Here is a 19,098-nt window from a genome sequence, read left to right on the forward strand (position 1 = left end):
GCTGGCATGGATGTGGGTAAGAGGGAGCGCTCATACTCTGTTGGTGAGAAGGTAAATTATAGAAAGAAGTATGGAGGTTCTTTAAAAAATTAAAAGTAGAGCCGGGCGCAGTGGCTCAAGCCTGTAATCCCAGCACTTTGGGAGGCCGAGACAGGTGGATCACGAGGTCAGGAGATCGAAACCATCCTGGCTAACACGGTGAAACCCTGTCTCTACTAAAAAAAATACAAAAAAAACTAGCCGGGTGTGGTGGCGGGCGCCTATAGTGCCAGCTATTCGCGAGGCTGAGGCAGGAAAGTGGCATAAACCCGGGAGGCGGAGCTTGCAGTGAGCTGAGATCCGGCCACTGCACTACAGCCTGGGCGACAGAGCGAGACTCTGTCTCAAAAAAAAAAAAAAAAAAAAAAAATTAAAAGTAGAACTATCACATGATCCAGCAATTCCACTACTGGCTGTTTCTGCCAAGACAAGGAAATCAGTATGTTGAAGACAGGTCTGCACTTCCATGCCCATGGCAGCATTCTGAACAACAGCCAAGATATGCAACTAACCCGAGTGCCCATCAACAGACGAATGGACAAAGGACTTGTGGTCTAATACACAATGGAATATTAGCCATGAAAAAGAATAAAATCTTGATACTTTTGGTAACAGATGAAGGACATTATGTGCTGGAGGACATGTGAAGTGAAATAAGTCAGGCACAGAAAGACAAGTGCTGCATGACGCCACTCATATGTGGGAGCTAAACAAGTGGAAGGCTGGGTGTGGTGGCTCACGCCTGTAATCCCAGCACTTTCAGAGGCCGAGGCGGGTGGATCACAAGGTCAGGAGTTCGAGACCAGCCTGACCAACAGGGCGAAATCCCATCTCTATTAAAAATACAAAAATTAGCCAGGTGTGGTGGCATGTGCCTGTAATCCCAGCTACTCAGGAGGCTGAGGCAGGAGAATTGCTTGAACCCAGGAGGCAGAGGTTGCAGTGAGCCAAGATCACACCACTGTACTCCAGCCTGGGCAACAGAGTGAGACTCTGTCTCGAAAAACAAAAACAGGCAAAACAAAACAAAAAACAAGCTGAAGTAGCAGAAAAGTGGTCACTAGAGGTAGGGGAGAGGGTGATGGGAAGAGATTTGTTAATGGGTACAAAATTCCAGTTAGGAGGAATACGTTCTGATGTTCCTTTTTTCTTTTTCTTTTTGTTGGGGACAGGGTCTTGCTCTGTCGCCCAGGCTGGAGTGCAGTCCACCTCAGCCTCCCGAGTAGCTTGGGACTACAAGTGCACACCACCATGCTTAGCTAATTGTTGCATTTTTGTAGAGATGGGATTTTGCCATGTTACCCAGGCTGGTCTGGAACTCCTGGGCTCAAGCCATCTGGCTGCCTCGGCCTCTCTAAGTGTTGGGATTCAGGTGTGAGCCACCACATCCGGCCAAGTTCTGGTGTTCTGCAGCACGGTAGGGTGACTGTAGCTGGCAATATTACAATCATATTTCAAAATAATGGAAAGAGGGTTATGACTATTCTCACCACAAAGAAATGGATAAACATATGAGGTGCTGGATATGATATATCCCCTGATGTGATCATCACGTATTGTGTATGTGTAGCAAAACATCCCTCCATACCCCATACAAATGTATAACTACTATGTGCCAATTAAATACAACAGAAAAGGAACATTGATTCCCTACTGCCCAGGGGCCAAGAGTGCGAGGGCTTCTGGGTGAGGAGGAAGGAGGCAATGCTTTGCCTGCTTGGAGCATGTTTCCTTCCTGGGCTGCTGTCCAGTATTTCCTTCCTGGTTTTCTCCTGGGACAAGAGGGCTGGATTGGAAAGCTTCTCACTGCCTGTTGGCCTTCTGTGCATTTCTTTCATATTTGGATGTGGTTTGGAGTGGAACAGGTCTGAGGTCCAATCTCGGACCTGCTGTGTGACTTGATGGGCAAGTCACCGAATGTCCTCACTTCGCACCTGTGAGGTGGGGACCTTGGACAACAGCTGATTAGGGTTGTGAGGAGGTGACTCCAGGTGAGGGTGACACGAGGACTGTGAGGAGGTGACTCCAGGTGAGGGTGACCTGAGGACTGTGAGGAGGTGACTCCAGGTGAGGGTGACCTGAGGACTGTGAGGAGGTGACTCCAGGTGAGGGTGATGAGGACTGTGAGGTGACTGGGTGAGGAGGAGGTGACTCCAGGTGAGGGTGACCTGAGGACTGTGAGGAGGTGACTCCAGTGAGGATGATGTGAGGACTGTGAGGAGGTGACTCCAGGTGAGGGTGACCTGAGGGTTGTGAGGATGTGACTCCAGGTGAGGGTGACCCGTGAGGATGTGACTCCAGGTGAGGGTGACCCGAGTGAGTGAGGTGACTCCAGGTGAGGGTGACCCGAGGGCTGTGAGGAGGTGACTCCAGGTAAGGGTGACCTGAGGGCTGTGAGGAGGTGACTCCAGGTGAGGGTGACACGAGGACTGTGAGGAGGTGACTCCAGGTAAGGGTGACCTGAGGGCTGTGAGGAGGTGACTCCAGGTGAGGGTGACACGAGGACTGTGAGGAGGTGACTCCAGGTGAGGATGATGTGAGGACTGTGAGGAGGTGACTCCGGGTGAGGGTGATGTGAGGGTTGTGAGGAGGTGACTCCGGGTGAGGGTGACATAAGGGCTGTGAGGAGGTGACTCTGGGTGAGGGTGACGTGAGGACTGTGAGGAGGTGACTCTGGGTGAGGGTGATGTGAGGACTGTGAGGAGGTGACTCCAGGTGAGGATGATGTGAGGACTGTGAGGAGGTGACTCTGGGTGAGGATGATGTGAGGGTTGTGAGGAGGTGACTCTGGGTGAGGATGATGTGAGGACTGTGAGGAGGAGTGACTCTGGGTGAGGGTGATGTGAGGACTGTGAGGAGGTGACTCCAGGTGAGGATGATGTGAGGACTGTGAGGAGGTGACTCTGGGTGAGGATGATGTGAGGGTTGTGAGGAGGTGACTCTGGGTGAGGATGATGTGAGGACTGTGAGGAGGTGACTCCGGGTGAGGATGATGTGAGGACTGTGAGGAGGTGACTCTGGGTGAGGGTGATGTGAGGGCTGTGAGGAGGTGACTCCGGGTGAAGGTGACATGAGGACTGTGAGGAGGTGACTCTGGGTGAGGGTGACCTGAGGGCTGTGAGGAGGTGACTCCAGGTGAGGGTGACCTGAGGACTGTGAGGAGGTGACTCCAGGTGAGGGTGACCCGAGGACTGTGAGGAGGTGACTCCAGGTGAGGGTGACCCGAGGACTGTGAGGAGGTGACTCCGGGTGAGGGTGACCTGAGGGCTGTGAGGAGGTGACTCCAGGTGAGGGTGACACGAGGACTGTGTGAGGAGGTGACTCCAGGTGAGGATGATGTGAGGACTGTGAGGAGGTGACTCTGGGTGAGGGTGATGTGAGGGTTGTGAGGAGGTGACTCTGGGTGAGGGTGATGTGAGGACTGTGAGGAGGTGACTCTGGGTGAGGATGATGTGAGGACTGTGAGGAGGTGACTCTGGGTGAGGGTGATGTGAGGACTGTGAGGAGGTGACTCCAGGTGAGGATGATGTGAGGACTGTGAGGAGGTGACTCTGGGTGAGGATGATGTGAGGGCTGTGAGGAGGTGACTCTGGGTGAGGATGATGTGAGGACTGTGAGGAGGTGACTCCAGGTGAGGATGATGTGAGGACTGTGAGGAGGTGACTCCAGGTGAGGGTGACGTGAGGACTGTGAGGAGGTGACTCCGGGTGAAGGTGACATGAGGACTGTGAGGAGGTGACTCTGGGTGAGGGTGACCTGAGGGCTGTGAGGAGGTGACTCCAGGTGAGGGTGACCTGAGGGCTGTGAGGAGGTGACTCCAGGTGAGGATGATGTGAGGACTGTGAGGAGGTGACTCCAGGTGAGGGGATGTGACCTGTGAGGAGGTGACTCCAGGTGAGGGTGACCTGAGGTGAGGAGGTGACTCCAGGTGAGGGTGACCTGAGGGCTGTGAGGAGGTGACTCCAGGTGAGGGTGACCTGAGGGCTGTGAGGAGGTGACTCCAGGTGAGGGTGACCTGAGGGCTGTGAGGAGGTGACTCCAGGTGAGGGTGACCTGAGGGCTGTGAGGAGGTGACTCCGGGTGAAGGTGACATGAGGGCTGTGAGGAGGTGACTCCAGGTGAGGATGATGTGAGGGCTGTGAGGAGGTGACTCCGGGTGAGGATGATGTGAGGGCTGTGAGGAGGTGACTCTGGGTGAGGGTGATGTGAGGGTTGTGAGGAGGTGACTCTGGGTGAGGGTGATGTGAGGGCTGTGAGGAGGTGACTCCGGGTGAGGGTGACCTGAGGGCTGTGAGGAGGTGACTCCGGGTGAGGATGATGTGAGGACTGTGAGGAGGTGACTCCGGGTGAGGATGATGTGAGGACTGTGAGGAGGTGACTCCGGGTGAGGATGATGTGAGGACTGTGAGGAGGTGACTCCGGGTGAGGATGATGTGAGGACTGTGAGGAGGTGACTCTGGGTGAGGATGATGTGAGGGTTGTGAGGAGGTGACTCCAGGTGAGGATGATGTGAGGACTGTGAGGAGGTGACTCCGGGTGAAGGTGACATGAGGGCTGTGAGGAGGTGACTCCGGGTGAGGGTGACCTGAGGGCTGTGAGGAGGTGACTCCGGGTGAAGGTGACATAAGGGCTGTGAGGAGGTGACTCCGGGTGAGGATGATGTGAGGGCTGTGAGGAGGTGACTCTGGGTGAGGGTGATGTGAGGGTTGTGAGGAGGTGACTCTGGGTGAGGGTGATGTGAGGACTGTGAGGAGGTGACTCCGGGTGAAGGTGACATGAGGACTGTGAGGAGGTGACTCCGGGTGAGGATGATGTGAGGACTGTGAGGAGGTGACTCCGGGTGAGGATGATGTGAGGGCTGTGAGGAGGTGACTCTGGGTGAGGGTGATGTGAGGGTTGTGAGGAGGTGACTCCGGGTGAAGGTGACCTGAGGACTGTGAGGAGGTGACTCCGGGTGAGGGTGACCTGAGGGCTGTGAGGAGGTGACTCCAGGTGAGGGTGACCTGAGGACTGTGAGGAGGTGACTCCGGGTGAGGGTGATGTGAGGACTGTGAGGAGGTGACTCCGGGTGAGGATGATGTGAGGACTGTGAGGAGGTGACTCCAGGTGAGGGTGCTGTGAGGGCTGTGAGGAGGTGACTCCAGGTGAGGGTGACCTGAGGGTTGTGAGGAGGTGACTCTGGGTGAGGCCGATGTGAAGGCGGTGGGGAGGTGACTCCGGGTGAGGCCGATGTGAAGGCCGTGAGGAGGTGACTCCGGCGAAGTTTGGCTAATGGGTGCCTCAGGGACGGCATCCAGAGACAGCCGGCCATCCCTCTGACACTGAAAGCATGCCCTTGAGAAGAGAGCTTTAACTTTGCTTCCTCTGTCTGAAACTTGCCTTCTGTGGCTACTGCCAGCTGGAAAACAATGTGCCCTTCTGCAGGAACGTCCCGAGTGCAACTCTTGGCCGCTGTGATCCAGCCGTCTCGCCCGATGCCCTCTGCCTTCTTGGGCAGAGACACAGGCTTGCAAGGCCGGCTCTGGAGGCCCTGGCTGCCCCGCCTGTAATGGCTCCAGCAGGAGACCCCTCACACCTGCTGCCTGTAGCACAGTCTGTGCTCATACAGGGCAAATGGATGCCAACTGAGCTGTGCAGGGTGGTGGGACCCTAGCTCCCAGGTGGGATGTTGAGTGAGAACCTCCATGGTGACAGGCCCAGCTGAGCTCTGGGCTCAGGTGCACACTGGGGTGTAAAACTACAAGGCACAGCAAGGCAGTCACAGCATCACAGCCTGGGACCGGTCCCCTCTGGGGCTGAGGAGCAGGAGGTGCATCCGGGGCTCTGGGGCGGGGGAGGCTGTTTCTGGACCTGGCTGGTGGTCCCGGCTGTGTGGGCCAATGCTTCACGGTCATTGGGAAGCTGGGCATGTCTGTCTCATGCATTTTTGTGTGTGTATTATATCGTGTTGTGGGTTCAGATGTCGTCTCCTCACCCCCAGATTCATGTGTTAAAGTCCTGACACCCAGGACCTCAGCATGTGACCTTATCTGGAGACACAGTCTTTACAGATGATCAAGTTAAAGTCATTAGGGCAGGCTTAATCCAGTATGCCTGGCGTCCTTAGAAAAAGGCAGACTTTGCACACAGAGGCACGCACGGAGAATGCCGTGTGCAGGTGAAGGCAAGGTGGGGTGAGGCTTCCATAAGCCAAGGAACTCCAAGGGCGGCCCCCAAAGCACCTGAAGCCAGGGGAGAGGCCTGGGACAGAGTCCCCTTGCAGCCTCAGAGGGAGTCAGCCCTGCCCACACCTGGATCTCGGACTTCTGGCCTCCAGAGCTGTAAGAGAATACGTTTCTGATGTTGAAGCCACCAAGGCTGTGGGACTTTGTTACAGCGGCTTCAGGATACATAAAATGTCTTGTATTCAAGTCTCAGGCCGGGTACTTTGATTTAAATCAGGGTGGACAATGGAACCCAGGCCCCAAACCCAAATGCCCTGGGTCATTCTCTCAACCACCTCTTTTGTTCTGTGAAGCTCCGAAAAGAAGCTTTGCTCCTGAGGGAAAGGCCACGAGGGAGTGTAAGGGACCCTCACTGGTGCGTCCTGGCTCAGGCTTACCCCATGCCCTGGAGTTCTGATCTGGGGAATATGAGGCTGCTGTCTCAGCAGTCCCCAGTGACACAAGGGGTGGCACAGACTGTGTCTTGCAAGGCATTAAGCAAAGTTCTTAATAAGGGCCTTTTATGGAGCAGTGGGAATGAGACTTGCCCGGTCTGGCTGGGAGTCCATCAGGCCCTCAACATGGGCTGTGCTGGTGGCAGCCACCTCATAGTGTGCACAGCGGTCTATTACCTTGTAGCGTTCAGGCATTGCTGGCTCAGCCTGGATATCCCCACACTCGTCAGCTGGGGCAGCAGCATGGCTGGTGGCCCGGCCTGGATGCAAGTCCTGAATGGAGAAGGACCTGGCTTCTGTCCCAGCTCACCCTTGCTGACTATGCTGCTCCTGAAAGTTCCTTCGTGTCAGTTTCCTGCGGCTGCCACACAAAGCCCCACAGACCCGGGGTCTAGAACAACAGGAATTTATTTTCCTATAGGTTTGGAAGCCAGAAGCCTCAAGTCGTGGTGACGGCAAGGTTGGTCCCTGTGGAGGGCTGCGAGGAAGGCTTCACTCCTGGCTTGCACTTCTCCTTCTTGGCCTGCAGCTCCTGTCCGGCGGCCCCTCCTATAGCAACAGATTACCCTATTTACCACGGACAGGCCCCTCCCTTTGTTCCTTCAGGCCTGGAAGAGGTGACATCTCCTGCTGACCTGGGCAGCTTCACCTGCCTCTGAGGCTTCGTGGAAGCCAGCCCACGTGGGTCAAAAGTCCATCCCTTGAACCGTCTCCATTGCCCCTCTGAGTGAGGCACACAGGCAGCCTTGCAGGTTTTTCCTCAGTGCGCGATGATTCTGGAATTACCCAGTGCCCAGCTTGGTGCTTGGCTTAGAGCGAAAGTATGCAGCCAATGTTCCCTGAATCCAATTCAAGATTTTCAAAGGGCCTGAGGTCCTTTGGATTAGAGCATTTAAAAAGTGCAAAGGTATGTGATTCACGTGGGGAGTCTTGGAGTTGCAGCTGGCATGGCCTCCCTGGCTTTCTGGAGTCTTGTTTGTTTTCTGTAATGAGAGCAAATGCCCTCTCATGGCCTGGCCTGAGCTTTCTTTACCGGCGCTTTTCTGTATGATCATCATTGCATGAGTAGGGTTGAGGCAAAATCTACCTGAGGATAAAAATGCCTGGAAACCCAAGGGAAAAGAGCGAGTCTGGGTTTGGCTTCCCAGAATGTTGCAGGGTTGGGGTGGATTGCAGGCAGCTACTCCTGGCATTGGCCTAGGAGGTGACACTTCTTGGAGAGAAGAGGAATGAGGTGGTGATGGAGGCTGCGAGGGCACAGAGTCACCCACCAATGTGCCAGGTGAGCAGCCACCAGAGACCCTTTCTGAAGGCCACTGGGGGCGAGCCTCTCCCTGCCTCAAGAACCCGCTGTGGCTCCCCACTGCCTTTAGAGTAAGGCTTGAAGCCCTCAGAACCCTCCCAGCCCATCTCGTCAGCCTCACGCCCACTGTGCCACTCCCTGCCCACTGCACAGCAAACCCCTCCCTAAATTATTTATGTTTTCCTAAATTTATTGTGCCGTTCCACCCCGGTGCCTTTGTCTGTGCTGTGGGCTCAGCTTGTGATGCTGCCTCTTGCAGTTAAACTAATCTCAACATAAAGAAAAATGTCAAGGGTAAAAGAAAGAACAGCTCACTCATTTGTGAGTGAGTGACCAAGAGCTTCCACAGGGAAGACACTGGCTCTGGGACCTGAGTTCTGGAATCAGGGACGATGCCTGGCTCTCTGTGGCTGCCCAATGCCCCTACTCATCCGACTGCCTTCTTGGTGGGCCAGACCCTGGTGAGAACCCCTAGATTTGGAGTCAGGCAGGCGTGGGATCCAACCCCAGCTCTGCCACTTGAAAGCAATGGGGCCCTGAGTCAGTCCCTCTTGGAACTTCAGTCTCTTCATCTGTGAAATGGTGGTGCTGATGCCTGTCACACAAGACCCAAGGAGGTCACTGGTGTTAAGAGCTGGCTTGAAGGCCAGCACACAGGACTTGCTCAATCAATGGTTCTTGTTGTGATTTTAGGGCTGGTGTTTGGCGATAGAGTGCGACTCCTGTGTCTGTCTTGGGGCAGATTTTAGGGTGGGGACTTGCTTTGCAAAGTCATGGTAGTAAGATCCTTGAACTGGAGGTTGGGCTATGAACTAATGATAATGTGCTTAGCTAGATTTCAGTCTCCTCCAGTCCCCCTAGACTTAAGAGATGGTCTGTTCCTACCTGTTCCCAGAGCCTATGATGGGGCTGAACTTGCAGGTGGCAGCCAGAGACCCCATGCTGAACTCAGTTCCATAAGCATCTATGAAGGCTATTCTGTGTGGTTATGAAGGGGCATCACTCCCAGGCTGTGCCCTGGAGCAGCTCATGGTCCAGTAGGAGAGACAGACGTGCAAACAGACAGTGACAACATAGAGAGATGGGACCTGCAGGAAGGCTGCAGGAAGTGGTGGTGGTGGGGAGAAGGGTGAACCTGGTCAGGATGTGGGTGGTCAGGGCAGACTTCCTGGAGGAAGTGATGTTGCATGAGCATCACTTTTAAAAGGAGAGTAGGGAGGAATTAAACAGGGCAAAAGAACAGGACAATGTGAATAAAATAATTGCCCAAGAACTACTGCAGGACGTGGAGGCACTGGGAGACGGATGGTGGGAACCTCAGCACTTTGGTGTTGGACAAGTCACTTCTTTTTACCTGTACGACTTTCAGGTGAGCAGATCAGAGAACGGGTAATGTTCTCCAGTTGAGAAAGAAAGCGTCCTGGCCGGGCGCGGTGGCTCACGCCTGTAATCCCAGCACTTTGGGAGGCCGAGGCGGGTGGATCACAAGGTCAGGAGATCGAGACCATCCTGGCTAACATGGTGAAACCCCGTCTCTACTAAAAATACAAAAACAAAATTAGCTGGGCGTGGTGGAGGGTGCCTGTAGTCCCAGCTACTTGGGAGGCTGAGGTGGCAGAATGGCATGAACCCGGGAGGCTGAGCTTGCAGTGAATTGAGATGGTGCCACTGCACTCCAGCCTGGGTGACAGAGTGAGAGGCCATCCCAAAAAAAAAAAAAGGCGTCCTGAGGCCACCCATGGTTAGGTTAGGACAGGATTGAGACTGGAAGCCACCTCTCCAGTTGCCTCTATGGCAGGCTGAGCAAACAGCCCCAGATTCAAACTTTGGATTGTCTTAGTCTCCCACGGCTGCCATAAGAAAACCCACTGATGGAGTGGCTTAAACAACAGACATGTATTTATTACAGTTCTGGGGGCTGGAAGTACGAGATCAGGGCACCAGCATGGTCAGGTTCCGGTGAGGGCTCGCTTCCTGTGTTGCAGACAGCTACCTTCTTGCTGCATCTTCACATGGTAGAGAGAGAGAGAGAGAGAGAGAGAGAGAGAGAGAGAGAGAGAGACAGAAAGTGAGAGAGCATGAGCAAGCTCTCTGGAGTCTTCATATAAGGTAGCAATCCCATCAGATCAGGACCTCACCCTCACGACCTCTTCTAACCCTAATCACCTCCTAAAGGCCCCATTTCCAAACACCATCCCCTTGGGTATTTGGGTTAGGATTTCAGTATATGAACTTTAGGGGCCACAAATATTCAGTCTATAATGGAAGGGAAGACCCAGCTTCTGGCCCGTTTGCCTCTAGGTCTTTCAGAGCACCATGAAATCAGCTTTCTCGTGTATTTGAAATTTGCTGATTTTACCAAATGTGATCAGCCACAGGGACGCGCATGTCCTCGACTCTGTCCTCTCCCTCCTTCCCTGTCATGCTGGTTTCCAGCATGGATGAGGGGAATTGCACACTGCAAAAGATCTGTGCTTTGGAGAGGATAAAACACCTTCTAAATGCACATTATTGTTATTTTTATTATGGGCACCCGAGCAAAACTATCTGTTCATAAGAACTAATTTAGTTAGATCAGGAATAAGTGCTACTTGAGATGAAAACTCATTCTCCTTTGCAATATTTTCTTTTGGGTATAAATCAAGAGAAGGGCTTTTAAAATATTTTTAGTATAAATGTATTTCAATCATATGGTCACTCACCTCTTGGCACAGTTATCTAACAGATCTCCATGTGATTACTGAAATTGAACTTGCCTTGACAGCTCAGCAATCCTTTTCTCCATTCAAACCATATTTGATTTCATCGATTTGGAAAGGGAGCAGGGAAAATTACCTGTGATTCTGCATGGAAAATCAGATGTCCTGCAGGCCGATGGAGGAGTCCATTGCAGACCTGACCTCTATGTGGAATTGGAAATCAGCATTGTAGTTTCAGGTGGGGGCTCCGTAACAGTTCTGTCTCCTCTCTCCTCCTGTCCCTCCCCAAAATAACTCTGTCTGTTATATATAGTGCTAGAAATTTACCCACCCGGCATGCAACCCCCAAGCCTTCCACTAAAGTCAAATGTCTCTGAGAGGCTGAACACCTTAAACCAGGACTGTGAATATGCCACACAGATGCTGACATTTCCATGCCCAGGGCAGACATTGCTAATTGATCAGGCACAGTTTTCCACAAAGGCTTATTTTTGACAGGGAGCTCCAGGCAGACATTCCCAATGGATCAGAGTCACTGCATGGATGGAAACTATTAGCTATCTAGGCCTGAAACCATGGTGGAGATGGAGATGATGAAGAGGAAAGTATTCAGCTTCCAAAAGCCCTGCTTTCTCTCTTTTGTTGTTTCTTCTTCTTCTTCTTCTTTTTTTTTTTTTTTTTAGACAGAGTCTCGCTGTGCCACCCAGGCTGGAGTGCAGTGGTGAGATCACAGCTCACTGCAACCTCTGCCTCTTGGGATTGAGCTATTCTCCCACCTCAGCTGCCTGAGTAGCTGGGACTATAGGTGCACACCACTACACCCAGCTAATTTTTGTATATTTTGCAGAGACAGGTTTTGCCAAGTTGCCCAGGTTGGTCTAGAACTCCTGGGCTCAAGTGATTTGCCTGCCTCAGCCTCCCAAAGTGCTGAGATTATAGGCATGAGCCATAGTGCCAAGTTTGTTGTTTCTTTTCTTTTCTTTTCTTTCTTTCTTTCTTTCTTTCTTTCTTTCTTTCTTTCTTTCTTTTTTCTTTTCTTTCTTTCTTTCCTTTTTTCTTTTCTTTTCTTTCTTTTCTTTCTTTTTCTTTCTTTTCTTTCCTTTCTTTCTTTCTTTCTCTCTCTTTTTTTCTTTTCCTTTCTTTCTTTTCTTTCTCTTTCTTTCTTTTCTTTCTTTTTCTTTCTTTTCTTTTCCTTCCTTCCTTCTTTCTTTCTTCTCTTTCTCTTTCTCTTTTTTTCTTTCTTTCCCCTTCCTTCCTTCCTTCCATCCTTCCTTCCATCCTTCCTTCCTTCCTTCCTTCCTCCCTCCCTCCCTCCCTCCCTCTCCCTCCCTCCCTCTCTCCCTCCCTTCCTCCCTACCTTCATTCCTTCCTTCCTTCCTCTCTCTCTCTCTCTCTCTCTCTCTTTCTTTCTTTTGATGGGGTCTTGCTCTGTTGGCCAGGCTGGAGTGAAGTGGTGTGATTTCAGCTCACTGCAAACTCCACCTCCTGGGTTCAAGTGATTCTCCTGCCTCAGCCTCCCAAGTAGCTGGGATCACAGGTGCCTGCCACCAAGCCCTGATAATTTTTTTTGTATTTTTAGTAGAGATAGGGTTTCACCATGTTGGTCAGGCTGGTCTCAGACTCCTGATCTCAGGTGATCCACCCGCCTCAGCCTCCCAAAGTGTTGGGATTACAGGTGTGAGACACTGCACCTGGCCTCTGTTGTTTCATTTTTAACATAAAGTCCACCACACCTTTCCATGTCCCCAATATTCACCATGACATTTTGATTTCTGTTCTAAGCAGATTCACTCTAGGTGGCCTTTCTCCTGTTACCGGTTTTGCTCATGTAATAGGAGTCTCTTATTATAAAAAAGGCAAGGAGCTTGCAGTTAAGAAAGGGCAATCGGGGGCCAGCAGGTCAATGTTATAATGTCTGATTTTCTAGAAAACATAAAACCATCCACCAAACGCCTCTGGCTGACTCAGAGAGGGGTCTCCAGTTGATTAATTGGGGAGACAATGAGGTTTTGGCTCAAACACAAATCTGGTTTATCTGAACAGAACCAGTTTGTGCTGAACCCTTATGGGGCCAGTCCTGGGTTGGGGAACAGGCATGAACTGGGCATAGACCCTGTATCTGTTTCACTCTCACAGTTCAGGAGGCCGGAGGTCCAAAGTCAAGGTGTTGGCTGGATCAGCAACTTCTGAGGCTGGGAGGGGAATCTGCTCCAGGACCCTCTCCTGGCAGTTTCTGGCAATCTTGATGTTCCCTGGCTTGTAGATGTGTCACTCCAGTCTAGGTGTCTGTCTTCACACGGCCCTCCTCTCTGCATCGTATTTTCTGTCTCTTGTAAGGAAATGTGTCATTGGATTTAGGGCACCCCAATAACCAAGCCAAGGCAGAGAAGGTGTGTGCCTCTGAGCGGGGGGCAGGAAGCTCGACACAGGAGCAGGTATCAGAACTGAGTCCTGAAGACGGGCTGGAAAGTGGGGAGGCGGAGTGAGAGGAGCCGCGCTGCAGGGCACAGGCGGTGTGAGAGGGCACCATGGCTCAAGGACGGCTCTTCTGCCTCTGCTCATGGCAGGGCGAGGGCAAGCTTGTGCGGCAGGGGCATCTGGGCTGACTCTGTGGTCATGAGCTGGGTTAGGATGGGGGGTCAGAAGTGTGGACGGGGCTGCGGGATGTGGAGTTCAAAGCTCAACTCTTACATGTAGCAGCTCGTGACTTTGGACAACATCTTGACACCATGGAGCCTTACTCTTCTCACCTGTGAAATGGAATGACAGCGATCATCCCCACTTCACAGGGAGATGAGTGCTGACGAGGGTTAAGGACAGAAAACAGAGACACAGTGACCTTTCAGCCCTCGTTAGCCACTTGCAGTGTTATTTCAGCCTTGTACCCCCAGCTGCTAGCACGGAGCTGGTGCAGCCTAGACGCTCAAGAAATGGCAGTTGAACCAACAAACAATAAAAGCCTAAAGCACATTGCTTTTTTTTTTTTTTTTGAAAAAAGGCAGCTTTATTGAGGTGCAAATTATGCACCATGAAATCACTCATTTTCAGCGTATCATTCAATGGTCTCTAGTCAATTTACGGATTAGCGCACCCCTCCTGACGTCCAGTTTTGGAACACATCCATCACCCTAGTTTGTATCCTTGCTGCCACTCACAGTTCCCATGCCCAGCCCCAGGGAACCATTGACCTGCTTCCTGTTTCTGTAAATTTGCCTTTTCTGGGCATTTCAAATCAATGGAGTCACACAACATTTCAAATAAATGGAGTAGTATTCTGTGGCTGGTTTTCTTTTATGTGGCAAAATGTTTTTGAGGTTGACTTATACTGTAGCATGGATCAGTTACTCATTTCTTTTGATTGATAAATAGAATTTCATTGTATCCATCTGCCACTTTTTATTTACCCATTGCTCAGCTGATGGCATTTGGATGGTTTTCAGTTGTTGGCTGCTGCGAATCGTATTGCTATGAGCGTTCACATGCAAGTCTGTGTGGGGATGCATGTTTTATTTCTCTTGGGTAGGTTCTTAAGAGTGAAACTGCTTTCACATCCCTGCGATATGGTACTATTATCATCATGCCGTTTCACAGATGAGGAGGGTAAGGCTTGAGATGTTGAGTAGGGTGGCTCACACCTGTAATCCCAGCACTTTGGGAGGCTGAGGTGGGAGGACTGCTTGAGTAAAAGAGTTCAAGACCATCCTGGGCAACATAGTGAGACCCTGTCTCTACAGAAAATAAGAAAAATTATCTGGGTATGGTGGCACATACCTGTAGTCCCAGCTACTCGGGAGGCTGAGGTGGGAGGATTGCTTGAGTCTGGGAGGTCAAAGCTGCAGTGAGCCAGGATTGTGTGACTGCACTCCTGCCTGGGCAACAGAGCCAGACCCTGTCTCAAAAAAATAATTAAAAATAAGAGGTGTTGAATATATTGTGCAAAGTTCAAGTTAACTTTTTAAGAAACTAAGTTTATTTTTTATTTTTTAATTTTGTTTTTTAAGACAAGGTCTCATTTTGTTGCCCAGATGGGAGTGCAGTGGCATGGCCTTTGCTCACCGAAATCTCTGCCTCCCAGGCTCAAGCGATTCTCCTGCCTCAGCCTCCCAAGTAGCTGGGATTACAGGTGCACACAACTCTCGCCCAGCTAATTTTTATATTTTTAGTAGAGATGGGATTTCACCATGTTGGCCAGGCTAGTCTTGAACTTCTGACCTCAAGTGATCCGCCCACCTCGGCCTCCCAAGTGCTGGGATTACAGGTATGAGCCACCGCGCCTGACCTAGAATCTAAGTTTTTTCCCAGTGTGGCTGTGCTGTTGTACATTCCCACCAGCCACATGAACTTCTAGTTTCTCTGTATCTTTTTCACGTCTGTCTTTTTCATTGTAGTCACCTTAGTGGATGTATGATAGCAACTTATTTTGGTTTTAACTTGCGTTTCCCTAATGACCAACAACGTTGAGGATCTTTTCCTGTGCTTAGTAGTCATTTACGTAGGTCTCCTTCAGGGAGATATCTTCTTAAGTTCTAAGAGTTCTTTATATATTCTGGATACAGGTGTATCCTTTTCCCATTGAATTGTTTTGGCACTTTTTTCGAAAACTAATTACCCATAATGTTTGTAATTCTGTTACAATTCTGTTTTGCCGATCTATACATCTATCCTTCCATGAATGCTCCGCTGTCTTGATTATTAAGGCATAATATTAAGATTGAAATCAGGGAATATAACTCTTCCACGTCCTTTGCCTTTCCATATAAAATTTAGGATCAGCTTATCAGCTTCTACAAAAAGGTTCCATAGTATTTTGATAGGGATCACACTGAATTTATAGGTCATTTTGTGGAGAATTTGCTATCTAGATGATATTGAATATTCCAATCCATGAACATGGAATGTTCTTCCATTTATTTATGTCATCTTTAATTTCTCTCAACAATGTTTGGTAGATTTCAGTGAAGATCTTGCACTTTTGTTAAATTTATTCCTAAGCATTTTATTCTTTCTGATGCTATTGTGAATGGAATTATTGTCTTAACTTTATTTTTGGATTGTTTGTTGCTAGTATACAGAAATACAATTGGTTTTTGCATATTGATCTTGTATTGTAGAATCTTGCTAAACTTGTTTATCCTATGAGTTTTTAAATGAATCTCTTGGGATTTTGTATGTTAAGGATCATGTCATCTATGAGTTAAAATAGTTTATTTCTTCACTTTGAATCTTGATACTTTTTATTATTTTGCCAGATTGCCCTAGTTAAACCTCTAGTAGTTTGTTGAATAAAAGTGGTGAGAGTGGACATCCTCGCTTTGTCCCTGGTCACGTGGGGAAAGCTTTGTGTTTTTTTCATCATTGAGTGTGATCTTAGCTGTGGGTTTTTTGTAAATGCCCTTTTCCAGGCTGAGAAAGTTCCCTTCTATTTCTAGTTTGTTGAGAGTTTTAAAAAATCAGTAGGTACTGAATTTTAAAAAATACATTTTCTTTGAGATAATCGTGTGTTTTTTTCCCCGCTTTGTTCTATTAATATGATGTATTAGATTAATTGATATTTGGATGTTAAACTAGGCTTGCATTTCCAGGGTAAATCCCACTTGGTCCTAGTGTCTAGTGCTTTTTATATGTTGCTGGATTCAGCTTGCTAATAGTTTGTTAAGAATTTTAGCATTTGTTTAATGATGAACATTGGTCTGTGGTTTTCTTCTCATGTTTTCGTCCGGCTTTGGTTAGGACAATACTAGCTTCATACAATGAGTGAGAAGTGTTTCCTCCTCCTCTATTTTCTAAAAGAATCTGTGAGGGATTGGTATTATTTCATCTTTAAACATTTGTTAGGATTCACCAGTGAAGCTATGTGGATCTGGCTTTTCATTGTGGAGAGATTTTTAATTATTAACTCAATTCCTTTATATTGTTGCAAGTCTGTTCAGATTTTGTATTTTATCTTGAGTCAGTTTTTGTAATCTGTGCATTTCCAGGAATGTGTTCATTTATCTAAGTTGTCTCATGTGTTGGTATTGCATTGTTTACAGTATTCTTTTATAAACTATTAATTTCATATGATTGGCAATGATGTGCCTTTTTTCATGCCAGATTTTGGCCATTTGTATCTTTTTTCCTCCTTTTTTTTTGGCTCATCTGCTAAAAGTTTATCAATTTTGTTATCTCTTTAAAGACCCACCTTTGGGTTTCATTGATTTTCTCTTTTGCTTTTCTGTTTTCTGTTTTGCTGATTTTATTCTAATCTTTCCTATTTCTCTTCTTCTGCTTGCTTTTTGTTTAGTTTGCTCTTCTTTTTCTAGCTCCTTTAGATAGATGCTTAAGCTATTTGAGACCTTTCTTTTTTTCTGACATAGGTGTTAAAAGGTATAAATTCCCCTCTATGTACTGCTTAGCTGTGTGCCATGCATTTTCATATATTGTTAGCATTTTTCATCCACTTCAAAATATTTTGTAATTTCTTGGGTAATTTCTTCTTTGACCCTGGAGTTATTTAGAAATGTGCTGCTCATTTTTGAAATATTTGGGCTTTCATAGACTTTTGTTAATATGTGATTTAATTTCATTGTGGCTAGGGACCATGCTTTGTATGATTTCAGTCTGTTGACATTAATGAGGCTTATTTTAAGGCCTAGCAATGTTCTCTCCTGGAGAATGGTCTATGTGTGCTTGAAAAAAAAATGTGTATCCTGCAGTCATTAGGCTAGTTATGTTGGTTTGGTCAATAATGTGTTTAAGTCTTCTATATCTTTGCTGATTCTTAGCCTACTGGTTCCATTGGTGATTGAGAGTGGGATTTGAAATCTCCAACTATTGTCCTTTTAATATCATTAGTTTTTGTGTCACATATTTTGAAGCACTGTTATTAGGGGTGTATACATTTATAATTTTTATATCTTCCTGATGTGTTAACTCTTTTATCATTATGAAATGTTCTTCTTTGTCTCTAGCAATATTTCTTGTCTACAAGTTTCTTTTGTTTAATATTAAAATGATCACTCCCAGCTCTCTTACGGTTTATTTTTTCATGGTATATTATTGTCCAGTCCTTTTACTTTCATCCTATTTGCATTTTTGAATCTAAGATATGTCTCTTGTAGATAGTATATAGTCACATCACTTGTTTATGCAGTCTGGCAATCTCTGCTTTTGATTGGCCTGTGTAGACTATTCACATTTAATGTACACTTAATGTACTTTATATTACCTTATGCTTACATTTACCATTTTGGGTTTTCTATACATCTCTTTGTTATTGTTGTTGTTATCTTTTTCCTTTGTTCCTTCTTCATTACTTTTGTTTCTTTTAAATAAATATTTTTAGTATCCCATTTTAATTCCTGTTTTTTTTTTTGTTTTTTTTTTTTTTTAAAAACCTTGTATTTTGAGTTATTTTCTTAATGGTTGCTTTAAGGACTACGAAATATGTTTAACTTGTCATAATCTACTTCAGATTAATACTAACTTACTTCTGACCAAATACAGGAAGTTTGCTTCAATACAGCTTCACTCTTTTCCCCTTGTACTATTACTGTCATGCATATATTACATATATATTATCTAAATATCTGTATCTATATATTTTTCTTATAAACCCAACAGTGTAGTGTTATAATTATTACTCAAGTCTTTTAAAGAATTTAAGAGAAAAATATATTTACAGAGTATTTTATATTAACTGTAATATTTACTTTTTTTTTTTTTTTTTTTTTTTTGAGACAGGGTTTCACCCTGTCGCCCAGGCTGGAGTGCAGTGGCACAATCTTGGCTCACTGCAACATTCATCTCCCAGGTTCAAGTGATTCTCATGCCTCAGCCTCCCAAGTAGCTGGGACTATAGGCACGTGCCACCACGCCCAGCTCATTTTTGTACTTTTAGTAGAGACAGGTTTTCACCATGTTGGCCAGGGTGGTCTCAAACTCCTGGCCTCAAGTGATCTGTTCACTTTGGCCTCTCAAAGCGCTGGGATTACAGGTATGAGCCACTGCGCCTGATCTAATATTTACCATTTCTAATGCTTTTAATTTCTTCATGTGAATTTAAGTTTCCATCCATCTGCTATCATTTCCTTTCAGCCTCATGGGCTTCCTTTGGTATTTCTTGAAAGGCAAGCCTGCTAGCAATGAATTCCAATATTTATTTATCTGAGAATGTCTTTATTTCACTTTCATTTTTGGAGGATAGTTTTGCTGGATATAGAATTATTGGATGACTTTTTTTTTTTTTCCATTTTGAATATGTCATTCTACTGCCTTCTGCCCTGTTTTCTTCTGTGATGAGAAGTCAGCTGCTTGTCACATTGTTTTCCCTTAATACATGATGAATTGTTTTTATCTTGTTTCTTTCACAATTTTCTTTTTGTCTTTTAGCCATGTGATTATGATATGTCTAGGTATAT

The 19,098-nt window shown here is 47.6% G+C and overlaps 2 protein-coding genes across 16 annotated transcripts in view; both read right to left on the reverse strand.

The window, feature by feature from the left end:
• The window catches only part of PPP2R2C (protein phosphatase 2 regulatory subunit Bgamma), an 873,451-nt gene that overhangs the window by 847,706 nt on the left and 6,647 nt on the right, over positions 1-19,098 (reverse strand). The gene's annotated exons all lie outside the window — the stretch shown is intronic.
• The window catches only part of GRPEL1 (GrpE like 1, mitochondrial), a 972,139-nt gene that overhangs the window by 106,880 nt on the left and 846,161 nt on the right, over positions 1-19,098 (reverse strand). Inside the window, exon 1 of one of the 15 annotated variants that reach the window (XM_050792205.1) lies at positions 8,854-8,857. The exons of 13 other annotated variants lie outside the window; for them this stretch is intronic. The gene's annotated coding sequence lies outside the window, so the exon portion shown is untranslated. Of the gene's footprint in view, positions 1-8,468; positions 8,479-8,853; positions 8,858-19,098 lie in introns of those variants that run through there. One more of the 15 variants, XM_050792202.1, reaches the window with a different exon arrangement.

This window comes from Macaca thibetana, chromosome 5 (assembly GCF_024542745.1).
Source record: "Macaca thibetana thibetana isolate TM-01 chromosome 5, ASM2454274v1, whole genome shotgun sequence".
Lineage (NCBI taxonomy): Eukaryota > Metazoa > Chordata > Mammalia > Primates > Cercopithecidae > Macaca > Macaca thibetana.